Below are 25,806 nucleotides of genomic sequence, written 5' to 3' on the forward strand. Positions count from 1 at the left end.
TTCCAAATTAACTTTATGACTATATATATACATGTATATTTATATGAATAAGTATATAGACATGTATATATTACATGTATGCAGGCATGCATATTTTTTAGTAAGAGCTCTCCAGAACAAATATTTCATGTTTAATGTATTTTCTTCTTGGTACCCATGATTAATATTCTCCAGATAAGCCAATTTCTTCTGAAGGAAAAAAGTCAATGCAAAAATATACAATGTCCATCAGCCTCCCTCTGAAATATCTTATTAAAACTTGACTTTTTTCTTCAAATACATGATTAAGAGAATGCCCTCTGTCCTTAGTATATATAATAGCACTAAAAGCCTTGAATTTAATCCCTTAATCTTTAATGCTTAAAGGAAACAGTCATTTTGCGTTCTCTATGTAGGTTATCAGCTATACCTTTAAAAACAGCTTCTATTTTAGCAAACTGAATTTCCAAAAGGAATTATCATGAACATATAATCTAGCTGAGAGAAGCTCTTATTTAGTAGAATCTGAGTGAATTGATTCCCTAGTCATAAAGGTCCTCGATTTCTCATCAAATTTGACTTACATGTTTAACTGGAAACAAAGAATCAGCTTATAGCCAAACCAAGTATCTCCATAAGTCTTCCAAAGAATTGAGGCTGAAATCTAAACTTACCTACCCCATTTATAGCACAAAACAACTAGGCCCTATAACCTATGATTTTCTCCTACAACAAACAAGTGTAACAGAATTCTAAACAGGCAGTCCGGAAATCTATCATGTCACTGACCAGAAAGAAAATTTTGGTGTGTTAGGTGACCTTTTAAAATACCATGCTTCTATCATAAAGTGAAAGTGTATTTTTTGAATTATAAAGTTATTATACTCAGAAAAAAACTACCCTGCTTGGACATTTTGTTTAAGAGTATAATTTATTTTAAAAACTTTTAAAATAGACATTTTAGTTTCTATTTTCTGTCCACTACCATAGGCAAAAGAATGTTTTCAGAAGAATATTTCTGAGACCATAGTAAACAAATATTCCTAATGCTGGTTATCATTTCGGCTCTGACTAGGTGACATTGCAATTGTTTGTTTATTATTGTTCTATTGGAGGATCAGGGAGCATGAACAGAGATCGAAGACAAAGACTTTCCAGAGATGAATAAAATCAGTTAGCCAGCTTGAAATTGCCACTTCCCAGTAGGTTATTATTAATAGAGAAATGTATTCACTCAAAGTTATTAGCAGATGCTCCCTTTTTTTGTCACAAAAAAAGTATTTTTCTTATACATAGATACATTTTTTTAAAGCCCAAATAGGAAGGCATCCTTGGTACTTCATATCATGTAACATTTTCCTTAAACTGGATAATATGGCTGTTTTATTGATATAATTAGTTGAGTTAAACATTCTCAGATGCTTGCTCTCCTCTTTCTTACATCAGATTAAATAAAGCCTGACGAATCCTTCAGATTTTAATTTTTAATAGTCTTTCCTAATGAAAGAACTATCCTGAAGGGTGATCCATAGAGAAATTTTTTCACCACTATACATCTTCAGTTCCATTGAAACTTCAGCAAAATAGCAAACTATAGAACATCTTTAATCATACTAAGAAAACTTCCTCGTCATGCTCCTCAGCTTTCAACCCAGCTCTTCTTGTTAGACTTCTGATAATTCAGCCATTCTCAAGCAAAACCTCTCCAGTTGCGAAATCTGAGGTTCTTTGTATAGTCCAGCTTACTCTAAACAAGCCACAGAATTTTAGCAAAAGGTGCTATTGCTATTTATAGTCCTTAATATTTACTTCTTTTAGAAATTTCTGTGTCTTCTAAAAACTCAAATTCATGTTTTTTAAAAACTTCATAAGCCTCAAATCATGGATTGTGCCAATTCAATTTGAAATGTTCTTATGTCAGTTCAGATTTGTAAACTTGTAATGTTTATCATTATTTACTTTTTCCTAATGATGTAAGAAAAAGTATATGAGTGAAAAGCTGCCAGTATATCCCTGTCAGGAACATCTTTTGGAAACTAGAAAGGTTCAGAGATGTACCACAACATTTTTTTAAAGAGCACTGATGATGCTCAATTTTATCATTTAAATGTGTATGACCTATGATCAAGTTATTAAGCTCTGCGTGGGTCATTTTCCTAATTTTTAAATGTGTATAACAATAGTATCTAGTTCATAGGTGCTATGAACTGAATTGTGTTTCTCCAAAATTCATATGTTGAAGCTCTAACCCCCAATGGGATAGTATTTGGAGACAGAGCCTTTGAGAGGTAATTAGGGTGGGCCCTCATGATACTGTTAGTGACCTTATAAAAAGGGACACCAGAGAGCTTGCTTTCTCTCTCCGAGAGTGCACACACTGAGCAAAGGTCATGTGAGCACACAGTATGATAGCAGCCACCTACAGACCAGGAAGAAAGCTCACACCAGAACCTGACCATACTGGCACCCTGATCTCAGACTTCTAGTCTCCAGAACTATAAGAAAATAAATTTCTGTTGTGAAAGCCACCGCGGCTATGGTACTTTGTTATGGCAACATAACTAAGCTAATGGGACTATCACTATATACATAACATACATAAGTCAGTTAATATAAAATGCTTAGGATCATGCCTGGCACATGTTAAGATCACCATATTTTTTAACAATTATTTTTATTTGGTATCTAGAGTCATAAACATTATAAAAGCTTAGATTATCAAGAGTTCTTAAAGACTACCCAGTTCAACTGTACTTTATCCTCACAGTTGCCAGCAACTGGTTTTCCTATATGTTATCTAAAGCCACCAAACTGGCTTACCCTGTTACACAATTAAATGTTAGCAGCACACCCAGGCCTCCAAACTCTCATCGCATTATTTTAGGAAGCAGCATTCAGAGTGCAATTTTAGAGTTATGATATTTTTAAAAGCAACAACAATTGTATTTCTACTAGGCTCGTTTTGTTCTTCTAATAAAATCTGTCTAGATACTTTAATTGTAATGTTCACATAGGGCAAAATCCATACACATATATACTGTATATCTATATCCATCCTTATAATCCATCTATGTATCCATCTGTCTAGATAGATAGATACATTTATGTTTATATACAAACACATACATACATTCAAAACAGAACTCAAAAAAAAGTAAAGTCAAAAGAAAGACCTGGTTATTTGAGTAATAAGACATTTTTGGTCTCTAGAAACAAAATTGTTTCCTAGGGGCTACTTCCACGGAAACCTGCTCCACGTGCTAGAATAAATTGTACTTGATAGTTTTTAATTGATTCTATATAGAATGTTTTGAGGCAAAGATATTTTAAATAGTTCTTAATGCCTGTAGGTATATCCAGAATTGAATTAGTGTTGTTTAAAGTTATTCATTACCTACAGTTAATGGCAGACTAATTTCAGGGAATTGCTTTAAATTTTTATCTACTACAGAGTTTAGTTAACTTTTGTTTTCTTAGAAATGATTTAACATAATATCAAGTTGCACACTGCTTTGAGATATCTTTTTCTTTATATTCCTATGGCTAGCCTTCAGATCCTTTATCACAGCACTCCTAGAATATTCTTCTAATTTTACTTTCCTTCTCCTTCAATCTGAGACACAGTATAAAGTAGTAGTAAGGGCACAGATGTTTGCATTTGAGCCCACTAATTCAAATCTCAACTCTTCCCCTTTCTAGGTAAATAAGTTGGAGAAAATTACTCAACTTTTCTAAGTTAGTTTTGCATAATGTTTACCCCATCTTCCCTTCAGTGACTTCTCACTGGTTATAAAATGCAATCCCAATTGTTCTTGTAGTCTGTCAGTTCCACAACCATGTAACCTACCCCTTGCTATGTAATCTGACATCTGCACCAAACTAAATATTGTACTCTCTTGCCTTTTTTAAGCCTATTCTACATAAGCTATTGTTCATGCAGTTTTCCTTACCTGCATGTGGGTTTTTTGGTAAGTCCTCTCATTATTTTTCTTGTTAGCTTTTTTCATTTGCAATTTTTTTTTATTTAGTAGATCGTATTTTTTACAGCTGTTTTAGGTTCACAGCAAAATTAAGTAGAAAGTAGAGATCACTTTTTCCATGAAAACTCCAATCTATATGAGGTGCCATCTGTATGTTTAATTTCACACAGCTCTTACTTGTGATATTATTCCTTATATTACTTTATTTGTCACCACTCTATTTCACTTAATTGTTATGTATTGCAGAATTTAAGTTAGCATTATTTTGGCAGTACCTCAATGATTCTCTCTAGTGACCACAGAAAATATGAGGTTAGATGAAAAGTCTATTTTCCCCACACATCTCTCAGGGCTCATACTAGCATTTTCTCCAAGAATAAAATGGAAGGATGAGCTCTGCAAAGCATGTTATTCAGTTTGTTCATTGTGGCAGACATTACTACTGTCCTACAGGTACCTGGATCCTGGCTCCTTCTAGACACATGGTAGGACTGTACTGTCTCACTCTGCTGAAGTTAAGTATGGCCATTATCACATGTTTGACCAATAAAATGTGAACATAACTTGCATTATAACTTTCAGCTAGAAGCATTCATTTGCCAGTTCTCTACGCCTTTCTTTTCCTCTGCCATTGCAATCATGGGAGCATGTGTAGATGTGAATGTTTAATGCTACACATGTTTATAGAGGACAAGTGTATGGAGAGTTTCCCAGATTCAAAATAAATTTGCATGAGAGAGGAATAAACTTTGGACTTTAAGCCACTGAGATTTAAGTCATGGATATTGATTGTCATTGTAGCATAACCTAACAAATCCTGACAGACATAAATATGTAAGTTTATCTGAACAACAACAACAAAAAGCATCTGAGTCTCTTACCTACTACTCTTTAATTGTTCTTTAGATAATGAATTGATTGCATTTCTTAGTCCACCTTTACTCACTAACTCATTAAGTAAAGATTCATTTAAAGTTTTCTATATGCATGAAACTGGACAAGTTGTTGGGGATGAAAATAATAAACTGGATAGATGTGATCCCTAACCTGATGTATCTGACATTCTTGTGCAGAAGGCCAAACATGAATAAATAAATATATATAATTCAAAAAACAAAACAGTTATAAAATGTTATAAGAGCTATAAAGGAAACAAGCAACAGTCTAACAGAGAATACAGGAAACTTATTTTAGTTATGATAATCAGAAAATCTCTATGATGTGGTGAGATTTTATCTGAGTCTTAATGGCTGAAAAGGACACTTTAAAGCAACTGCACATACTGAAAAATTTTGAAAGTCACCACACCTGCCCAGGGAAATGCATAGGCTCAGAAAAGACCTAAGAAGATCTAAAATTTATACCTCAGACTTATCTGTGTCACAGAGGCAGTGTACATCAATCAAAAACAAAACAAAACAATAAACACACAAACAACCCCCCCCAAAGTAAAGCACAGCAAACCATAGGGAAGTAGGATAATGTGATCTCCAGGATTAAAGCCATTAGATTTAACTGTCCAATTTTCAATAAAAGAATCATGGGGCATACAGAGAAACAGGAAAGTATGGCACATTCAAAGGAAAAAAATCAACAGAAAACTGTCCCTGAAAAAGACCAATGGCAGACCTACTGAACAGAGACTTTAAGGCAACTGCTTTGAGGATGCTCAAAAAAATGAAAGGAAGATGTGGAGGAGGTCAAAGAGCAATGTGTGAACAAAATGGAATGATTGATAAAGAGATAGAAAACATGAAACCAAAAAGAAATTCTGGAGCTGGAAAATACAATAATTGAAATGAAAACCTCAGTAGAGGGATTAAAAGACAGATTAGACCAGGCAGAAAAAAGAAAGAGTGAACTTGAAGATAGGACAATGGAAATCATCGTGACTGAGGAACAGAAAGAAAAAATATTAAAGAAATGTTAGCAGAGCCTAACAGACCTGTGGGAAACCATCAACTGGATCAATATATGCATTGTGGGAGTTATATAAGAAGAGAGAGAGGAAGGGGCAGAGAGAATATTTAAAGAAATAATGGCTGAAGTAGCCAAAATTTGATGAAAGGCATGAACATAAACTTCCAAGGAGTTCAGCAAACTCCAAGTAAGGATTTGAACTAAAAACTAAAAGACACCCGCATCAAGACATGTTATAATCAAATTTTTGAAAGACAGACAAAGATGGACTCTTCAAAGCAGCAACAGAAAAGTGACTTGTCACATACAAGGAGGATCTTTAAAAAGATTAGTGGTATATAAATCAAGAAATTAAAGATATAAATAAATGGAACACATCCCATGTTCATGGGTTAGAAGACAGTATTGTTAAGATGTCAATACTACCTAAAGTGATATACAGATTGAATGCAATCCCTATCAAAATCCCAATGACTTGTTTTGCAGAAATAGAAAAACCCATTCTAAAATTCATATGGAAACTCAAGCACCCTGAATAGCCAAAACAATCTTGGAATAAAGCTGGAGGAGTCACATTTCCTGATTTCAAAACTCACTACAAAGCTACAGTAACCAGTACTGGCATAAAGGCAGACATATAGACCAAAGGAATATAACAGAGAGCCCAGAAAAATAAACTTTCACATACATGATCAAATGATTTTTGACAAAAGTGCCAAGACCTTTCAGTGAAGAAAGGACAGTATTTTCAACAAATGTTGCTAGGAAAACTGAACATCCACATGCAAAAGAATGAAGTTGGACCTTTACCTAACACCATATATAAAATTAATTTAAAATGGATCAAAGATCTAAATGTAAAACTTAAAACTATCGAACTCTTCAAGAAAACACAGGGCAAACATTTCACAATACTGGATTTGGCAATGATTCCTTGAATATGATACCAAAGGCACAGGCAACAAAAGAAAAAACAGACAAATTGCGCTGAAAACTAAAAAGTTTTGTCTATCAAAAGTTTTGTATATCAAAAGACCAAGTAAAAAGGTTATCAACCAAGTAAAAAGGTAACACACAGAATGGGATAAAATATTGGCAAATCATTTATCTGATAAGGAATTAATGTCTAGAATATATAGAGATCTCCTAATAACAACAAAAAAGCAAAGAATGTTATTCAAAAAATGGGCAAAGGACTTGAATAGATATTTCTCAAAGAAGACATACAAATGGTCAACACATATGTGAAAAGATGTTTAACATCATTGTCCATTACCAAAATGAAAATCAAAACTACAATGAGATACTTGTTCAAATACATTAGGATGAATACTGTCTAACAAATAAACTGACACAGAGAAAATCACAAGTGTTGGTAAGGATGTGGAGAAAATGGAATCCAGTACACTATTGGTAGGGATGTAAAATGGTAAAGCTACTGTGAAAGGCAGTATGGTGGTTCTTCAAATAATTAAAAGTAGAATTATCATATGTCCAGCAGTTCTAATTCCAGGTGTAGAATTGAAAGAATGCCTGGAAGAGTTATTTGTACACTCATGTTCATAGTAGCATTGACAGATGACTGGATAAACAAAATGTGGTGTATACATTTGGTCCTCTGTATCTGCAGGCTTTGCCTCTGCAGATTCAACCAACCAAAATTGAAATTTCAATCCACTGTTGATTGAATCCAGGGGTGCAAAATCCGCAGATACAGAGGGCCAACTATATTCATTGTACTATGCCATTTTATATATGGAACTTGAACATCCATGGATTTTAGTATTTGCAGAGACTCCTGAAACCAATCCTCCAAGGATACTGAGGGATGACTAGACATACAAGGGAATATTATTCCACCTTAAAAAGGAAGGGAATTCTGATATATGCACAACATGGATGAACCCTGAGGATATTATGCTAAGTGAAGTAAGCCAGTCACAAAAAGACAACTACTGTATGATTCCACTTACATGAGGTACCTAGAGTAGTCACTCGTTGAAACTAAAAGTAGAATGGTGGTGTCCAGGGGCTGGGGGTAAATGGGAATGGACAGTTATTATTTAATGGGTATAGAGTTTCAGTTTTACAAAATGAAAAGACTTCTGGTGATGATGGTCATGGTGGCAGCACAACATTATGAATCTATTTAACACTAAAATGGTAAATTTTATATTATGTGTATTTTACCACAATAAAAAAAATTAGAAAAAAAAAAAAGGTATGCTGGCCAGGAGGTGGACTACTCAGAGCTCTCTTCTGGCAATTGGAATAAAAGAGCAGAGTATAGTTGGAGATGCTCTACCCTGGGGACAACATCTTAGAGATGAGTGAAAACAAAAAGAAAAATAAAAAATAAAAGAAAGCATGAAGGTGGTTGTTACTTTTAGATTTACAGTACAATTGCACTGATTTATATTATAGCCTTTGTAGTATTGGGGAGTTGGAGATAATTCACAGTCACTCTATGAAATGATGATTGTAAGATAATTAAATAGAGCACACTGTGACAGGGTATAGTTAGATCCTGTTTTTTAAAATCATTTTGACACTCTCTGCCTTTTAATTAGTTAGTCCATTAACCTTTAAAGTGCTTACTGATAAGCTTGGTTTGTTTCTACAACTTTGTTTTCTACTGTCTCCTTTCCTTTGTTGTTGCTGCTGTTGTTTTGTTCTTTGGTTTCTCCTTGCCTGTTTTTTAAAACTTTAATTTTTTAAATTCCATTTTTTCCCCAGGCTTTCTAGTTTAATACACACACATCAGCACCTTAAACTCCACATTTTGGGGAGAATTTGGAAAAGTGGGGAAGGACTCCCAATCCACACTGAAAAAAACAGAGTTGTGTTTCAGTAACATCAGGTTAATTTCCATTTTAATTTTTACATTGGCTTTTACTTATGCTTATTTTCATTTTAAGTAGTTGCCACAGGGATTAAAATATATTTTTAACTTTTTCATATGTCATCTACGGTTAATTTTGAATCAGTTCATGTAAAACATAGACATCTTAAAAGTGTGGTGTCATACTGTACAACATAAACCGTTCCATAAATAATATTGTCCTGTACATACATTCATCTTCTTTTTTTCAATTAATATTTTTATGAGACATGTATCTGTGCAGTTCTAGTTTATTGTAACTGGTATTTATACAAAGGATTATTTAATATATTTTATAAATTTATTTCTTGTTGATAGGCTATTGATATAGTTATAGCCACCTTAAAAAGAAAAAGCCAGTTTTGTTAGGGTCCTCCAGAGAAACAGAATCAATAGGAGACAGATACGTAGGTTCATAGATAGATACATAGATATAGATGTATAGTATACACACACATAGAGTGTAAGTCCCATTATGAGGGCAGGAGAAGACCAATGTCCTAGTTCAAGTGGTCAGGCAGAGAAAGAGCCTGAATTCTCCCTTTTGTCACCTTTTTGTTCTATTCAAGCACTCAACCGATTGGATGATGTCCTCCCACATTGTGGGAAGTTATCCGCTTTACTCAGTCTACTGATTCAAATGCTAATCTCATCCAGAAACACCCTCATAGACACACTCTGAAATAATGTTTAGCCAAATATCTGGTCACCCCATGGTCTAGTCAAATTGACACATGAAAACTAACCATCACACCAGTAGTTCTAGAATAAAAATTCTTGTACTTGTCTTCTTATGTATATGTATTAGTTATTAACTAGGGATACACTTAAAAGTAAAATTGCTATGTGAAAGTGTATGCCAATCTTCAGCTTTACTAAATATTCCCAAATTGCTATCTGAAGTGGTTAGATTAAGTGAGACTGTCATCAGCAACAGATGAAAGTTCTATCTGGTTGTTCCACAAACATGCCAGTCTTGACAGTCTCTTTAGTTTTTACTTTTCTGATGACTTAATGAGAGTAGGAATAGGGCAACAGTTTTCTCTGGGGTGTTTTGCTGCAATAGGGCAAATATTGTCTAACAGTTTTTTGCTTTACTAGGGTGCCCCTTTCCTAATCCTTTGGCAAGAGAGAGTACACTTTTTGTGGGGCTCTTTTTAAAATTTGTCTTTACCCACTGGCATTTCTAGGTTGAAAGTTTCTTCACTCAGTCCAAGATATATGAGGCAAAAAGAAAACTCTAGGAACATGCTACAATATGGCTAATCAGGTCCCAATGTTCCTAGCTTGCCTACCTTCTCTCTCTTTCAGAGTTTTCTTGTGTGCGTGTGTGTGTGTTTAAATATGTAATTTGCAAGGTTTTAGCTGTATTTAATGGAACAAATAGGGAGACCTGCATCTACTCCATCTTCTGTTATTTCATATGAACTTTGCAATTGGTTTGTTATGTGTTGTGAAAAACCCAGTTGTGATTTTGACTGAAATCACTTTGAATTTAGTTATTGATTTAAGGAGTTTTACTTCTGTGTTCTGCAAGTGCTTTATAATTTGCTACATAAGGTTCTTGTACATATTTTGTTAGATATATTTCTTCATACATTTTACATTTTTACCAGTAGGATCTCTTATTTTCTAATTGGTTATTGCTGATATATAGGAATGTTGGTGATTTTTGTATTCATATCTCAGATCTTATAACCTTGAACTCTCTAATGCTAATATTTTATCTGCAAATTCTTTTAGAGTCAATATGTGGATTATCATATAATCCACAAATAACAACTGCTTTGTCTCTTCTTTTTCAATTTCTTATTTCTTATATATATATATATTTTCTTATCTTATTGCATTTTCTAGGATACCCAGTAGTTAATTTGAAGACATCTCTATTTTATGCCTGATTTAAAAGGACACTCATTTTTTTTATTATTCTGTAATTAAAATCTTTCATTACTCATTTATATTTCAATAATTATAGCTTTCTCTTCTTCCTGTTAGTGTTAATATATGAAATTTTAACTGTATACATCTAGAAACATTAAAAATTGGTTTAAGGAAAAAGATATTATGTCATAGTTAATGTAATAAAGATTCCCTAAAGGCATGATATTATAAAATCAGTTTACTGCTTTACAGAATTATAAAGAAATTTAAGTGGATTTTAGCTGTAGTCTGTTTTTCTCCTTGAGGCCACTGATCAGACTTAGTATTGTTACATGTAATTACCAGAGTTATCAAGTAGACCAGGTGTTAGTAACTGAAATGATGGTAACTCCATATTAATCATCTTCTTGTACTCATATATATATATAGACTATATATAGACTAAGCTTTATTTAGAGTGTTCATTTGTATACCTTAAATAGGTAAAATTTCATTCTTATGTTTCAAAGAAAAACATATTTCTGTCTGTAATTCTTAATAGGGTAAATTATTAACATATTTTAATTAAACTCAACTTAACCCAGATGTCAGCTAGGGTCTTCTTGACATTAAGATTGTGGTAGGAATTATTCAAGTACACACATTTAATGGCTGAGAACTTCACAAGATTTCTGCTAATCTCTGGTGTTAAAGCACAGTTCAGTTCCTTCATCTGTACTATCAAGTACAGATATTATATTCTACCACCATGTCAAAATTAGTATAAAGCTCAGCCTTTATGCCTGATTGGGCAAGAGAATTCATTACACCAAGAATTTAATAAATTGGTTTATGGGTTCAGATTGCATCAAATTCCACACTGATTTCCACTGACGTGCAGAACAAACAACTGTTCCTCTATTATTTTCTGTCCCCTGGTGCAGCGTTACAGCATCTAGACCAAGTTCCTTCTGTGTCTCAGCACCTGTCCTTTTTGTATATTTTAAAGTCATCTTTTATTTTTCCAGCCTTGTTTATTCCCACAAGCCCTCAAAAAATTGAAGCAACAGTCATGCTTTTCCCTCCCCACATGAATCTTTAGTAAAAGGCAAAAGATTCATTCAATTATGAAGAGAAGCATGACTATGGATTTAAAGTCATCTTTAAAAATAAAATTGTCGCTTTTTTCCATATAAAAAACGCATCACTTTGTACAACAAATTAGTAACTGTTTCCAAAGTAACATAATATTTATAAACTTCTTACATGTGCATCTTCATCATTTCTCTAAAACAAATTCAGTTTTGTGGTAATTTCATAGTCATATTTTTAAAGTGTTCGGTACTACTAGAATTAAACCTTTTTAACTTCTATGAAACAGTCATATCCAAAAGAACGTTACTCATTAAAACCACACTATAAATCATATTTTCAGAGCATGAACCCAGAGAAGAACATAGCAGAAAATGAATAATCTATGCAGCTTGATGCCTTTTCACATATTGATTTACATGTCACTTGTCTGCAATTATTGTTTAAATACAATTCACTCTTTCCCAATAGGATGCTATTATCATTACTGCATACAAGGATCAGACTTACATTAAAATGGTTTAAACCCAAGCCCAACTTTATTGTTGTTTTGTTGTTTTCACTTGGAATATTAAAGATTATTTTAGCACAAATGGAACACATATACTTGAACATTGTAGTCATCTGTATTGAATTCTATCATTCATCTGAGATCTTCTTCCTGATATTTATCAATATAAGATTGGCTAACCCTTTTCGTGACAAGTGTAAGAGCATGTTGATGGCCTGAAGACCATCACCTATACAGTTTCTGTCTGTTGCATTGTTTGTACAGGGGAATCCTATAACAAAGATGCTAAGTGTGATTTCCTACTCTGAAAATTAAACGTTTCATCTATTTTTTAAAAAAAAGAAATTAAAGAGGAATCTCAAGCCAAACCAAAGATTCCTTCCTCCATGATAACTGGCCCCAAATAACCCCACATGGGATGGACATGCTCATTCATTTTTGCTTCATTCTCTATCTTCAAACTGGAGACAGTAATCAGATGCAATTATTAGAAACCCCGACTTCATCATTCCTACCCAAGGGTGAAATGGCCTAGAGTCAGTGCTTCCAATTACGCTGGGTGGCCCAGAAATGGACAAGCTGATTTACAGATAGCTGTGCTTAGTTCTATCCCAAAGGTCCCAGAGGAAACGCCTGGAGCAGAAGCTGAATCTCCCTATCAAGTGGCTCCCAGCTCTGTCACTAGCTACAGAATTAAATAGAAGGCTGAACCTGGAAGAGAGGTTTTTTTCTCTTACACTATGGTCAGTTCTTAAATCACTCCGACATTAATAGGAAAATTCCATAGGCACACTTGCATGTCCTCATTAAAGTATAGAAATTAAAGAAGAAGTGACAGAGTAATCACTAAAACCAACGACAGAGATGCCCATAGGAATAACAGACTCAGTTCACATTTTAAGTAGTTCAGTCTGAAAATTTCAAAATGCAAATTCCTTTTAGGGAACTGGTATCAAAAGCATGCTCGGTCACATATAACATGTCCCATGCTGTTTTGATCAATTGAAATTATTCTTACTATTTTGGGCTTTTTAAACCATTTGCTACAGAATTCTTCTTTTTGACCATCTTAAAGAGGGAGTCAGTAAAAGAGTAAAATTTAACAGAAATTTAACAGAAAATTTACAGAAAAATTAACAGAAAATTTAACAGTAAAATTTAACAGTAAAATTTAACATTGCTTTGTTTATTGTTGGGTAGAAAGTAAAGCCCTACCCGTTCTCTGCTTCCACGAGAAGCAGACACACACACACACACACACACACACACACTCTTCTCCAAGGTACTTCATGGAAGCTGACTTTTAAAACAACTCCTTGTCATTTTGGACATAGTGCAAAATCTAGAACTTTATAATATAAAACCTACACCAAAATGGCACATCTCCTTTTTTACTTTCAAAGATATCAATTCTTTCCACATAAAGAAAGGAGCCAGAAAATGAAAAATGCTTTTTAGTCCATAGCCTGAGAAGTTCCAAATCTTTTTTGAAACCAACCATAAACAGTCCTGGCAAAAGGCAAAAGAGAAATGTCTATATTCAAGTGAATATTTGCATGTTTTTCAAGACCCACCATGATTAGATCTCTGGTTTTGATGCAAAGCAAAATGCTACCTAAAAGACAGTTTTCTGGAAAGAAACTTTTAATGGTGAATAAGAGGATGAGGAAGTTTAGAGAAAGAAATAAGAAATTTATAGTGTCTGACTTGCATAGAAAGAGAGAATGTAAAGGGAGGCCTGCATTCCTCTGTGGAGATGTGATCTGCTATCTAAAGCTAGAATTTTAAGAGAAAATAGTACAGGAAAAAAATTCACATTCCATCACCTCAACAGCCCTCCCTTCCTTGGTAAGGGTATCTGTCCACCATAGCAAATGGTGCAGAGGAGAGATGCTGAGCATTTAATGTGTTTAATAAAATTATATTATGCTGCAGACTTGCATTTGTCATCCTTGTAAGGTAATAAAAATCTACCTTTCCTGAGAAAGAATGACACCTGTAAAACTGTTCCAGACAGGTTAAAAATTTTGAAAACGCAAAGTAAGCATAAACCTACAAGACATCCAAAGAGGGTAAGATTCAGAAATCAGTGTGAAATTTTTGTTTTGGGGTAAACTGCAGAAGCTAGAGTTTCAATTGTAAGTAAAAGAAAACAAGCAAACTTAAAAGTGCCATTTCTTTTTTGTGTATGTGCTTAAAAAAAAGAAGAAATTTCAGTATCATCATTAACAAATAACATTTAATATAAGGATCTAGAAATAGTAGTTGAAAGTACCTGTCAAAGGGGGTGGGGGATAGGAAAAGGATGATGCATTGTAGAGGCCACTCAGAAATTCAGTTCAAATATGTATTCATCCAGACACAAGATGCTGCTGAGAGAGGTGAAGGAGGTTGATTTTTTTATGCATGTGAAGTGATTGAAGAACTAAGACAACGTGTGTACTACAGCATCAGTTATCAGAGGAGCTCTGAGAAAGGAAAGATCCAGGTGAATAATAGACATCTGAGAAGGCTTCACGGAGAAGGAGGAACCTAAACTAACCTAAATGAGAAAAGTGGAATTTCAATCAGCAAGTTGGAGGAAGAGAAGAATGAGTTCCAGATGGGAAAATAGCCCAAACAGGAAGGAACTAATATTGTCTATTTGGGGCCTGAGATTGTCGAGGATAGGTAACAGTAGAAAAGGTTTACTTTAATATGTGAGGAGAGATGAGGTTAAATAAAAATTATGGAGAATATTAGAATAAGTAGTTTAAATGCTTTACACACAAAAACAAAAACTACAACAACACTATGGGACCAATTTTATTAAACATTTAACTAGCATTACCTCATGTTATCCAAATAGCAACTCTAGAAACACAGGTAGTAATATTATCCCCATTATACATATGAGGAAATTAAGGCTTGAAGTAGTTGACTAATATGATTGATAACATGGATATAATTTAGAAAAGTCAGGATTAAAACCCAGGTTTGTGATTTTAAAGCCCATGCTCCTGACTGCTGTATTTCATTGCATCATTATAATTTTGTAAAATACATATCCTTGGTCTCTACAAGTATTTCACTAAAGAGAAATAAAAACCATTGCATTGATTAGAATCACATATGTATATGAAACAAGTTGAACATTCTCTAATGTTGAATGCAGGTAGAAGGAGGGATAAAAGAGATTGTAGAACAATTAGTCAGCTGGAGCTGTAAGCAAGAACAGCTCGTGAGTGGCACAGGGTTTTATAAGCCCGGTCAAGGAGTCTGGACCTTATCCAGAGGATAAGGGGGGAGCCATTGGAGCATCGGCAGTAAGTGGAATAATCACGTGTGCTTTAAAAACGTGTTCTGGTTACAGTGCAGAGAATGGTTGGATGAAGTTGGTGGTGGGGAACACTATTTAGCTAGCTGTAGAAGGAATCAAAGCTCAAGGTAATGGTGGCCTGACTTAAGAGGCAGAAATAATGGGCCTTGGTAACTGAGTCAAACGATATCTAGGTTTGTGACTTGGATAATGGGAGACAGTAATTCTACTTATAGAGTCGGGGATCTCAAAAGGATAGGGAGAAATGATGAGTTCATTTGGGGACTTGATAAGTTTGAAGTGCTTTTGTGGCATTCAAGTAGACATATCTAATGGTTGGAGATACAGATATGATACTCAGAAGCGAGGTGTGGCCTAGGTGTCAAGATTTGTGATTCGTTAAAGCCATAGGAATATGAAAGATTATCCAGGATGAGTGTGCACAGTAAGAAAGGAAGGGGGAACTAAGACAAAACCCCGAAAAAACAAAAGCCTTTCAACAATAAAGGAAGAGGACGCTAAAGAGGGGAATTAGAAAAAATGACACCAGAGAGGAAACCTACTCTTGTGTGTGGGGTACTTGAAATTAAAAAGAGAGGTTTTTCAAGATGGAAGAAGTGACAACCTATAACAAACGCTGATGAGAGCTCCAGTTAGATTAAGGAGACGAGAGACCACTGAGTCAGCAACTGAAGACATTACTAGTCATACATCCTAAAAGGATTAGAGGCCAAATTATAATGGATTGAGAGGTTAATTATTTTAAAAAGCCAGTGTATGTAGATTAGTAATTTCCAAAGATCAGTGCTGATGCCTAATCAAGTTTTCACAGATCAGAAGCAAACCCCCAAAACTAAAAGCATCAGTTTTGTTTGATGAAGCTAAATTACTCTATGAAATTGTTACCCTAAGATAATATCCCTCCAAATTTTTAATACTAAAAATACATTTCTGTTATAAAGTGAGAGTGTTAGGAGATAGTAGTAGTAATTTTCAAATACTCTTGCTAGTTGAATCTATATACCATTCCAAATTCTGCAACCTACCATTGCTGCTGAATTTCAAGTGTTTGATTCTAAAGGAATGGGTATCCAAAAGAATGTCTCAGCATTCCCTGATGGGTAGAGGGGAGGTAGAATAAAGGGGAATGCTACATGTCTGGCAATGGTATTTGCTTCTTTCTAAGTACAGAGTATAGTTCTGAAGGGTCACTAGAGAGGTATTTGCATTTTGTCTTTGGCAGTTTCATTATGTTGTCGATTATTACACTGCAGTGTTCTAATAGAAGTTTCATCATGCATTCAAATTGAATAGAGGATTCATTTAGCCACCACAACAAATTGAGCTCAGCAGGCTTCACTTCAGGAACTTCTGTGGTGTCAAGTGGTCAGTCCTTCAGTTTTAATTTCTAGATATATGAGATGCAAATTCCATGATCTTTTCTTCTCTGATAGAGCAAATGGCTCCAATTACATTCTAACATATCCTTAACTGGGAGGTAAATCACATCAGCTTGGGATGTGGTAAGATGAATCCCAAAGAAAAGATTAATTATCTTGTAAAGGTATTGTATTATCTTAATTGTTCACATCACTCAAGCTTTTCTAATTAGAAAAGTAAATACCAACCTAGGCAGGTTTTGCCCTTGCACAATTAAAAAAAGGCTAAACATTTACATGAATTATACCTTTTCAAATATTTAAACTTGATAAGGCCAGCCATCACTTTATACTTGTTTTCCTGTCATCAGACTTCCCAAAGGTCAATTGTATTTCTCTTATAAAAAGTGAAAGAATAACAGTCTCCTATTAAATAACATAAATATTTCAGTGTATTGATGCTGCAGTCAAGCCTACCAGTCCACAGTCCTCCAGCCCACGATTGTTCAGTGGTTTCCAAGATCCAGGATGCTTTTCTCCATCTGATCTATTCCAAGCATACTTTTAGCCCAGTGGTTTATTTGAAAGCCCACAGGAGATTATACACAATTCCTCTGTCTTCTCCCTTCAAGCAGCAGCTGTCATTTCTTGTACAGAATGTTTCCCATTTCACCTTTGTCTCTGGATAAATTTAGTCCTTATTAAACAATCAGAATTGGATCCTGCCTCCCAGAACAACTCTTACCTCAGAGAAATTAATCAGACTCTCTCATGAGTTGAGTTCCAACATGTCCTAGACAGGCCTTGTTGAGACCAGAGTATCCTTACTATTATGAATATTTTTCTTGATAGAGTACCCAGCATACAGTAGGTACTGAGAAGTGACCCACTGTCTCTGTGTTGGTTTCTGGTCTTCGTTTTGAAGCAGTGTGGTCTAGTGTTTGAAGAACAAAGACTTTGTACCCATACGGATATGCATTTGAATCTGGCTATAAAACCAATTCTGTTATCTTGGGGAGAATGTTTCACTTCACTTCACTACAGAAGCAGAGGAATGCCTCCTTCCACTTCTGTAAAATGACATTAAAAATAATACCAACCTATTAGGAAGGTGTAAGGGATTAAATGATACCATGCATGTTATACACTTAGCTCAGTGCCAGGCACCCAAGTTCTCAATAATTGTTGGCTCTGTTGTATTTTATTACTATAATTTATAGCCTCTTTACTGAAACTCAGTTTGAAATCTGTTTCTGAGGTCAGAATCAGAAGTGAAATATTCTTGTCATTTAAAAAGGTCATCTGAACTTGCCTGCATAGCAAATGCTTCTCTGGGTTTTAGTTCAGATGTGTCTCTTTCATTCTTACATCTTCAAAGAGGGAGACTTTCAGAGGTCTGATGGGCTGTAACACACTGTTTCTGTAGCTGGTTTACCAACTCATTGATTTGCAGCATTTCACTTAGGGCTGTTCTCTTTCTGACAGGAAGGCTTGAGGGAGATGATCTTAAATGCCAGGAGGATTTTCCACGTGGTCACAGGGGAAGAACACTGTGAGCATCTGGGCGCAGCATACAGAGAAGACTTTGAGGGTTGTGAAGCTCCATTTGTGTGTTCAATTAATGGACCCTTGGGCTTGAGGACAATGTACTGTGGAAGGTAAGAGGGGTTAATTCATCGGTAGCTCGATCTGTGGAACTAATTCTTCAGTCTCATTTACATTTACATTAGCAGGACGTCTTTAACAGTGAGAGAGCTGTGATGTTGGATGAAATCACAGCTAACATGTTAGATTTTATGGGTATGATCTCTTTGTGTTCTCTAGCCAGTTGCCTGGAAGCCATAGATCCTTATTTACCCTGACAAGCCCTGTTCCTCTAGTGTGGTCAAGAATTTCTCCCTAGATTTTTTTTTTTTTTTTGCGGTACGCGGGCCTCTCACTGTTGTGGCCTCTCCTGCTATGGAACACAGGCTCCGGACGTGCAGGCTCAGCAGCCATGGCTCACGGGCCCAGCCGCTCCACAGCATGTGGGATCTTCCCAGACCGGGGCACGAACCCGCGTCCCCTGCATCAGCAGGTGGACTCTCAACCACTGCGCCACCAGGGAAGCCCAAGAATTTCTCCCTAGAATTTCTGTGTCACTCTTCAATCACTTTATCTTTAATGCCAGAACTTCTATCTAACCAAAATCATCTGATAACCTACCTTGATCTTCTCTTTACCCCTTCCCTACCTTTGATAAAAATTAATTTGACTCCTTTGAAAACCAGTCACAGTCTCTTAAGACATTGCTTATTTATGGCCATTTGTTCATGGTTCACTTTTAAAAAAATTTTTTATCCGAGTACAGTTGATTTACAATGCTGTGTTAGTTTCTGCTGTACAACAAAGTATGTCAGTTTTACATATACATACCTACACTCTTTTTTAGATTCTTTTCCCATATAGGTCATTACAGAGTATTGAGACAAGTTCCCTGTGCTATACAGTAGGTCCTTATTAGTTATCTATTTTATGTATAGTAGTGTACATATGTCAATCCCAGTCTCCTACTTTATCCCTCCCTTCCCACTTTAAAATCAGGTCTGAAGTATATGAAGTTGGTGCTACTAATCTAGTTATTGTGACCCTGAACAAGTCACCTAACTTCTCTAAACCTTGGTTAACCCATCAATAAAATGGGAATTATAAGTTATACATGGTACAGTTGATTTGAGGACTACACAAAATCTTCTATGTGAAGCCTTTAGTGTTGATTTCCTAAACATTGTGCCTCCTACATTGTGCCTCCTATGCCAGAGAGAATGTTTCAAGAGACTTAGATTACTTGAAACCTGTTCCAACAGAGAAAGCAAGCACATCAAACTTTTCCCGATCTTGAGTTTCTGTTTCCTATCGTTTCTTCCTAAGCTCCAATCCAAGAGTAGATTGGGTTAGTCTACTTGAAAAAGTATTTGCACGATTTAATGCCCCATATGGACTTCAGCCAAGCCAGTGATAAAAGCAGTAATTGATCAGTACTAAAAATATTCCTCTAGTGTTTAGGCTCAGGTTAATACTTGTATACATAGGTCATATTTTCTCTTCATGACCTCATTCTTAACCTGTGTTCTAAATTCTTTTCCATACCTTTCCTAAAGATAGATGAAGATGCATCTATACCCAAACTGATTATTTAATCTGCTTGTGTTTTCATTATATTATTGCTGTCATGAGGTGGTGTCCTATTCTCAGGCCAATCAAGAATGAAGTATGCTTGGCCTAGATGTGCCGGGAGTGAATCATTCTTCTTAATCAAATTCTTGTTGCGTTCTTGGCTACACTTACTCTTACAGTTGAAATGATGCACACCATTTCAAAGTACTGTCTCTATTCTCTTCTTGTTCAGCATCCTTCCCTCCTGAGGACTGGAAGGCTGGCACAAGTTCTTCCAAAATTATTATATCAACTTCTGCAGGTTCTATCAGCTCATCTTTACACCTCTGTAATCTTTCTGTAAGATAGACTCAGGCCATTAATACTTCTCACTCAATACTTAGCACAACGGCCAACACCCAGGAAGGGTTCAACAAAGGATAGATGGTATCATTATTACCATTCTGTTCCAGATACTATCCTGAGTGTTGCCAACACCAAAGTGAATAACCATAGTTATTATTTGCAGAGTTCATCTTCCTTTTGAAGTTTTGCTTAAATTATGTCTCCATTAATGACAATAACTTTTCCTTGAGAACTCTATCTTTTCTTTCCCAATTTCCCTTGGATGCCATGAGCAGCATATCACAATTACTGGCTAATGCTGTTGGATAATACTTATAACCAATGAACTGAGCTCCGTGGTAAAACTTTCAAGAAGTTCATCCATTATTTCTCTTCTTAGCTCAAAGGAGGTTAAATATCATTTGCAAAACAAGGAACTAATAAGAATCTAACATGAACTGGAGAGTCCACAGGACTAAGAAGAGCAGATGCCCAGATGGCCAGTCATATTCCGGTCACCAGGCCGACCTTTGTCCCACTTTTCTATATGAGGATAGCTGTGGTTTGAAATAAATATTCAAGTGTTGCAAAGTCAAGTTGCTTGTATATGAAATATTCTGTGAGACTTGAAAATGGACATTTTCTCATTCAAGGTTAATAGCACTTAACCTAGAAAAGTAAATATGACCCATTTTACTCATTTCATCAGACTGAAATCTCCTTAAGAAAGAGGGCATGTTTTGCTCATTGCTTCAACCTCACTGTCTTATACATGCCTAACACAGGTGATTCAATAAATATTCAATGAAAGAATAAATTCATTTTGCTGCCAATTTACCACCTAGGAAAGAACAGGTAGGAAGCAAGGAAATTTAAAAGCAGTAGGAAGTTTATTTGCAAGATTAGGAAAAGGCTATTCTGAACACATGGAAAAAATTAAGTGCAGAATAAGAATAAATCCATACTGTCACCCTCTATAAATCCATATTTGTTGTTTATTTCCAATGGATAGTTATTTTCCCCCAAGTTTAGAGGTATTAACTAATGAAGAGAAAGAACTGAAATGCTGACTTCCTAAGATTTCAAAAAGTTGGGGGAGTTACTTTGCCTTTGTTCTTTAAGTTAGTGAAATCTTGTTCAAACACATCCACCAACCCTTCACTCAAATGTCACTTTCCTGATTGCTTTTGTTACGTGCCATTGAGTCATGGACATTTTACGGCTGACTCACGCAGTCGCGAGGTGATAAATCATAACCAGCAAATACCATCACAGAAATTACAAATGATAGACGGCATTTCAGAGGACTGTCTATGGGAAACCAGGTATTTATTTTCACTTTGTAGCCACTTCTAAACAGCCTGCATTTGGCAATGGGAGTTGTCAAAAAAGTCAGAAGTTACTGCTAGCTCACTGCTATTCAGGCACATAGGAGGAACTTGTTAAAAGTAGAGGATTTAGCTCCTTTGTTGTTCTAGCAAATTAAAACTGAAGTTGAGAAGTATAAATCTGAAGAGAAAGCAAAACCAGTATGAGGTTCAGGCCTTTGGTGAGGAAAATTAATTGTTGCCATTTTTTTTTTTAGGGATGCTTCCTATATATCTGCCTCAGCAGAGTGAAAAAGTGACATAAAGTGGCTATACTTTATACATGAATCACCACTTTGGACTCAGTTTATCTGAGTATTATATCATTGTAGTCTGAGAATTATACATAGATTCTGGAATAGCATTCGAGAGCAAATGTTAGATCCAAATACCCAACAGCTTTTAAATGACTAATTAAGACTATTAACTAGTGTGTCTCTAATGAGCATTTGCTTTATATGTTTCACATAGTAACTTAGCCTAAAATTATGGTCTCTTCATCTGGGGCTTCCAAAACTATATTTCGTTAACATCGATAAAATTATTCTGCTATTTAAAGGAAATGGCTATGCCTTCAAAGCAAATTTAGTAAAATTTAAAAATTTATAAAATTCCAATATTTGATTCATTACCTTATAACTTGATATGATGAATACATTTAAGCACCTACAGTATCAAGAGGCAAGGGAATTCAAGGAGAACACACAAGTTATCCTCATATCATTGCAGAGAGCTGGACTTGTGTGTATTTTAAAACAAGGAAAATGTGAGTTAATCATTGTTTTGTTTTGTTTTTGCTTTGTTTATTGACTTCCAAAAATTTGTTTTGTTTCTAACAAAGTTTTAAAAAGTTTAAAAATGTGTGAAGTAACACATTTTTTTCACCCAGAAATCACATGTACTGCAAAATCTCATCTCTGAGAACACTGGGCAGGAAAAGGCAAAGTAGGGAGCTTGAGATACAAACAATCCTTGCCATTTCACTTTCTGCAAAACTCACAACCCCCTGGGAAGAATGGAAGAAGAGGAAGAGGTGAGCTATTTACTATCTAAGAATATCTAATTAAAGTCACTTGAAGCTTTTACAGGAATATAAAATTATCTCTGGTGTACGCTTAGAGGAACACAGGCATATAGATATTCCCATTCTCTTAAGAATTGTGCCAAGAAAGAAAAGCTGAAAAGGCATCTTCTTCAAAATTCTGAAGGGAAACTAGTCTTTAAGTAGGCACATTTGGTGCACTATGGATTAAAGTGTTTTAATAACATCCATTTATCATTTTAACAGCAAGCATTTACTATTAAAAAGGTGTGTAACCAGGTGCAAAGATCCTGAGGCTTAAATTTTCAAAAGACAATGTGAAGTCATGTCAGAAACGGGAGATGCTGCCCTTTTCTCTTTATGTGCCTAAAGTGTGTGATTTTCAAGTCCTGGCTCTATGAGTGACACAACTTTTGCTCAGAACACTCTCAATGGTCTTTTGTATGAGAAGATGATTGAAATAAGACTCAGTCACATCAGGTTAATTCAAGGTTATAATGGAAAGCTTCCGACTGTTAGCCATGACAACACAGTAAATGTAGAAATGGTAAGAACAGACACTTAAGAAAAATCAGAGTTTATTTACTGCTTTCACATATATTATCTGAGGTGGTTCTCCTAACAACCTTATATATATAGACCTTATCCACATTTGACACAGGCAACCCACAGGAAGCTGAGCTAACTTGTTGCCTTGTTGGTGTATGGAACGTATTCAAAGGATTGCAGCCCAATCACCAAAATAATTTAAAAGCCATTTCAAACTGTGAAATAATCCCACTGACACATTACAGAAAACCTTTTCAAAGTCTGCTTTCCTTCAGAACCCCAGTGCATTGAGCATCCTGTGTATCACTGATTATCACATGACTACTCTTGAATATATAAATAGTCTCTCTTCAGTCACACACACACACACCTTATCAAAGTATATTATTTTCATGATCTCAGCATGTCATGTCATCTGCCTTCAGCCAATGAGAGCCATTTATTTTATATCCTGGTGAGGTTGACTCGTGTCAACCTCAAAAGTACCAAAAGGTATATGATAGTTGGCCCCTCTGCACATATAAAAGAATATCTCACTGTACTTTTTTTTCAGAGTCTTAATTTTATTTATTTAAAAAAATTTTTAATTTAATTTTAATTTCATATTGGAGTATCGTTGATTTACACCTGAAACTAACAAAACATTGTAAGTCAACTATACTCCCATACATTTTGAAATGAGATGTTTGCAGAAGCTCAAGGAGTTTAAGAAAATGGTGGAAGAACAAATGGCTAAATATCATCAGAAAGAGACTGATAGAAGTAAAATATAAGAAAAGATCTCAATTAGTATTAATTGAGTCTGGGAGAGTTGACTGATATTTAATTTGGTGATGACAGTAAGAAAAAGAAACTACAGGGAGACCTTCAAGATGGAGGAAGAGTAAGACGTGGAGATCACCTTACGTGGATCCTCCCCACAAATACATCAGAAATACATCCACATGTGGAACAACTCCTACAGAACACCTACCGAACGCTGGCATAAGACCTTAGACCTCCCAAGAGGCAAGAAACTCCCCATGTACCTGGGTAGGGCAAAAGAAAAAAGAAAAAACAGAGACAAAAGAATAGGGACGGGACCTGCACCAGTGGGAGGGAGCTGTGAAGGAGGAAAGGTTTCCACACACTAGGAAGCCCCTTTGAGGGTGGAGATGGGGGGTGGGCGGGGGGGAAGCTTCGGGGCCGCAGAGGAGAGCACAGCAACAGGGGTGCGGAAGGCAAAGCAGAGAGATTCCCGCAGAGAGGATCTGTGCCGACCAGCACTCACCAGCCCAAGAGGCTTGTCTGCTCAGTCGCCGTGGGGGTGCTGGGAACAAGGCCTGGGCTTCGGAGGTCAGATCCCAGGAAGAGGACTGGGGTTGGCTGTGTGAACACAGCGTGAAGGGGGCTAGTGTGCCACAGCTAGCCGGGAGGGAGTCCAGGAAAAAGTCTAGAACTGCCGAAGAGGCAAGAGACCATTGTTTCAGGGTGTGTGAGGAGAGGGGATTCAGAGCACCACCTAAATGAGCTCCAGAGACGGGCATGAGCCGCAGCTAAAAGCACAGACCCCAGAGACGGGCATGAGATGCTAAGGCTGCTGCTGCAGCCACCAAGAAGCCTGTGTGCGAGCACAGGTCACTGTCCACACCTCCCCTCCCGGGAGCCTGTGCAGCCCGCCACTGCCAGGGTCCCGTGATCCCGGGACAACTTCCCCAGGAGAACACACAGCGCACCTCAGGCTGGTGCAATGTCATGCTGGCCTCTGCCGCAGCAGGCTCGCCCTGCATCCGTACCCCTTCCTCCCCCCAGCCTGAGTGAGCCAGAGCCCCCTAATCAGCTGCTACTTCAATCCTGTCCTGTCTGAGTGAAGAACAGATGCCCTCAGGCAACCTACACGCAGGAGCAGGGCCAAATCCAAAGCTGAACCCCAGAAGCTGTGCCAACAAAGAAGACAAAGGGAAATCTCTCCCAGCAGCCTCAGGAGCAGCGGATTAAATCTCCACAATCAACTTGATGTACACTGCATCTCTGTAATACCTGAATAGACAATGAATCATTCAAAAATTGAGGTGGTGGACTTTGAGAGCAACTGGAGACTTGGGGTTTGCTTTCTGCATCTAATTTGTTTCTGGATTTATGTTGATCTTAGTTTAGCACTTAGAGTTTATTATCACTGGTAGATTTGTTAATTGATTTGGTTGCTCTCTTCCTTTTCCTTTTTTTCTTTTTTATATTAGATATATATTTTTTTTTCCTTTTTCTCTTTTTGTGAGAGTATATGTGTGTGCTTCTTTGTGTGATTTTGTCTGTATAGCTTTGCTTTTACCATTTGTCCTAGGGTTCTGTCTGTACATTTTTTTGTTTGTTTGTTTTTGTTTCTTAGTATAGTTTTTAGCACTTGTTATCATTGGTGGATTTGTTTTTTGGTTTGCTTGCTCTGTTCTTTTTTTATATTACTTTTTAATTTTTTTAATAATTTTTTA

This window comes from Leucopleurus acutus, assembly GCF_964270905.1.
Source record: "Leucopleurus acutus genome assembly, chromosome: 3".
Classification (NCBI taxonomy): domain Eukaryota; kingdom Metazoa; phylum Chordata; class Mammalia; order Artiodactyla; family Delphinidae; genus Leucopleurus; species Leucopleurus acutus.